Source organism: Myotis brandtii, unplaced genomic scaffold, assembly GCF_000412655.1.
Source record: "Myotis brandtii unplaced genomic scaffold, ASM41265v1 scaffold1557, whole genome shotgun sequence".
Lineage (NCBI taxonomy): Eukaryota > Metazoa > Chordata > Mammalia > Chiroptera > Vespertilionidae > Myotis > Myotis brandtii.
In genome coordinates, this window is record NW_005355651.1 from 159,710 (window position 1) to 163,591 (window position 3,882).

Below are 3,882 nucleotides of genomic sequence, written 5' to 3' on the forward strand. Positions count from 1 at the left end.
GCTGAGTCTTCCCCGGGAACCGGGAGGTCGGCGCGGGCCCGGGCGCGGGGCTGCAGGAGGCGGCGATCCGTGATTCTCACCCACGTCTCTCCCTCTCCCTTCTTCTCTGAAATCAGTAAAAAATATTTTTAAAAAACAGAACTCTTTCTGCTTATGAACCAGGGTTTCTGTTTCCTTCCCGAGATGCCGGTGGAGGGTTCCCGTGTGAAAGGCAGCGAGGAAGGTGCAGACCGGCCAGGAAGTCTGTCCACTTGGAATAGAAGCTCTCACCGCCCTGGAGCCGGTCCCCACGCAAAGCCCGACCGAGACAGGGCGTCTGGGGAACGGCTGACGGCCTCCCTGCACCCGGCCGGGCAGCTGGGCTCTGACAAGCATTTTGGTACCTTGCCCTTGACCTGGACTGGGTCAGGGACTGGGACTGGGTCAGGGTCAGGGACAGAGACAGGGACAGGGTCAGGGTCAGGGACTGGGTCAGGGACAGGGACAGGGACTGAGTCAGGGTCAGGGACTGGGTCAGGGACTGCGAGGGACAGTGGTCTCTGCTCCAGGCCTGTTGCTGTCAGACATCTCGTTGCATGGAATCTTTCATACGACCCGTGGGGAAAACGTGTCCTGTTAACCACTTTTTATTTTACGGCCTCTATGATCTTACGTCTTTTCTGTTTCTCTCTTTTTTAAAATATATTTTTATTGATTTTAGAGAGACGAAGAGAAAGAAACATCAATGATGAGAGAGAATCATGGATTGGCTGCCTCCTGCACACCCCACACTGGGGATCAAGCCCACAACCAGGGCATGTGCCCTGACCGGGAATCGAACCCTGACCTCCTGGCTCATAGGGCGACGCTCAACCATTGAGCCCTAGTGGCAGGGTGTCGGTTATTTTTTATTAAAATGATTTCCATCGGGATTTTCATTAGGGTGAGTCAGTCTCAGGGGAATAAAGTTAAGGGAGAATCTATTGATGTGTGGTTGGCTGGAGCAGTTGCGTTTTCTCTGTGCTATTTCATGCAGCTGTTTTCTGTCCTTCACGGATACTCACTCTTCTGACTCCGCCTAATTGCACCCAGGAGGTGAAATCCCGTCAGGCAGGAGTCCTGACCCAGGAGGGTAATGGCTACGAAGTCCTTTCCAGGAGATCACACTGATCCTGTCCCTGACCCTGTCCCTGACCCTGACCCTGACCCAGTCCAGGTTTCATCCCGCCTGCATCGTCACACGGGGATTTTTGACAATTTAGGAAAAGATCATCTAACAATTAGAAATTAACTTTCCAAGATGAAAAAGGAAAGTTATTTAGAAATAAGAGCAACAGAGGAATCCTATATAATAAAAGGCTAATATGCAAATTGACTGAACGGTGGAACAAACAGTCGCTATGACGTGCACTGACCACCAGGGGGCAGATGCTCAACGCGGAAGCTGCCCTCTGGTGATCAGTGCACTCCCACAGGGGGAGCAATGCTCAGCCAGAAGCCAGGCTCACGGCTGGTGAGCGCGCAGTGGTGGCAGGAGCCTCTCCCACCTCTGCAGCAGCACTAAGGATGTCCTATGGGGAGTGGGTCTAAGCCAGCAGTCGGACATCCCCCAAGGGCTCTCAGGCAGCGAGAGGGTGCAGGCCAGGCTGAGGGACAGCCCCCCCCCCACCCTGAGTGCATGAATTTCATGCACTGGGCCTCCAGTATGTTTAGAAAAATGTAATAATACAGTCACTTATCTCAAGATGACTCTCACATTTTGCCAAAAAATTACCAAGGAGAGAGGGAAAAAGAAGTTAGCAAGGAAAATGCCTGTCTCCATGCCCAAGTGCTTTCTTCTCATTTGAGGTGTGGGGATGAAGTATGGTAGCAATCACCTCAGGTAGAAGCTGTAGTTTAACTTTAACCCTGTTGTTTGGCTTCTATACTTACTGCTTTGTTTAACAATAGAAAAGTTACTTTGATTTTCTGAACTCATGTATGCTATCCCAATTGGTTGAATGCTCCGTTTTTGGTGGTTTGAATATCCCATTGATTGTGATCTTACTGGTTATCGAAGCACATTCTGTACTGGGAACCAGGACAGCACAATGACCCTAAATTGCCTCAGTGGCCACAGATAATGCGTTCCGGTTGACTCAGTGGTCCCAAGACCAGGACAGCACAATTACTCCAAATTGCCTCAATGGCTCCAGATCATGTGTTTCCGTTGACCCTCTAGTTAATGTGTTTCTGTCAACTCAGTGGTCCGGAGACCCAAAACTATAATTTAACTAACTTGCTCAGTTCTGCTTCTTTAAACTGCTTTTTTGCAAACCAGGTTCCTCATTCCAAACCCTGAGATGTAATCAATACCTTTGTGATTTTTGCCTATATAAATCTGGTGTTGGGGCTAGGTAATTACTATGAGATTTGAGAGAGCGAAATGCCCCCTCGTAGTCCAGGATTTGCAATAAACGTGACTCCTTAATTCGACTTCTTGGGGTGTCCTTGTGTGATTCGCGGAGTACATTACAGCAGGGAGACTGTTAGGCCCTCGTCAGGACCTTAGGGGCTGAGACGTGTAAGGTGATGCGACTCGTTCCCATAAGCTTTCTGTATGATTTCTCACGCAGCCCAAGTGAGAACAGTGTGGGTGCAAAGGTGACACGCAGACCTACTGATAGTAGCAGCAGGTGACAGATAGCAGCCAGGGCCACGCAGACAGAGACTTGAGGGACCAGAGAAGCATCATTGATGATGATGATCAGGTAAGGTGATCACCGGGTGCGAGTAAAATACGTAACGATTCTTGCCCCTTTTACGTGGCCAGTGAACATGTCAAATACATTTAAATTCTATCAAAAGTGACTTAATTTTTAAAAACATTTCTTGGTTCTTTTTGTAAATTTTATTTTATTTTTTAAATCTTTATTGTTGAGATTATTACAGATGTCCCTCTTCTCCCCACCCCTCCACCTGGTTCCCACCCCGACCCAGGCCTTCACCACTCTATTGCCTGTGTCCATAGGTAATACATATCCTATATAATAAAAGGCTAATATGCAAATCGACCAAACAGCGGAATGACCAGTTGCCATGACACACACTGGCCACCAGAGGGCAGACGCTCAATGCAGGAGCTGCCCCCTGGTGGTCAGTGTGCTCCTACAGGGGGAGCGCTGCTCAGCCAGGAGCCAGGCTCACGGCTGGCGAGCGCAGAGGCGGTGGGAGCCTCTCCCACCTCCACAGCAGTGCTAAGGATGTCCCAACTGATAGCTTAGGGCAGTGATGGCGAACCTTTTGAGCTCGGTGTGTCAGCATTTTGAAAAACCCTAACTTAACTCTGGTGCCATGTCACATATAGAAATTTTTTGATATTTGCAACCATAGTAAAACAAAGATTTATATTTTTGATATTTATTTTATATATTTAAATGCCATTTAACAAAGAAAAATCAACCAAAAAAATGAGTTCGTGTGTCACCTCTGACACGCATGTCATAGGCTCGCCATCACGGGCTTAGCGGGACGGGCCTGAGCCATCAGTCGGACATCCCCCGAGGGCTCCCAGACTGTGAGAGGGTGCAGGCCAGGCTGAGGGACACCCCCCCCCAAGTGCACGAATCTCGTGCACCGGGCCTCTAGTATGCATATAAGATCTTTGTTTAATCTCTTCCCACCCCCTGCCCCACTTCCCTCTGAGAATTGTTTGTTCCATTTCCATGCCTCTGATTCTATTTTATTTACCAGTTTATTCTGTCCATTAGATTTCTCATTCGTTTATTTTGATTTTTAGATTCAATTGTTGATAGGTATGTATTTGTTGCCATATTGTTGTTCATATTTTTTATCTTTTTCTTCTTCCTCTTCTCAAAGTATATCCTTCAACATTTCATATAATACTGGTTTGGTGGTGATGAA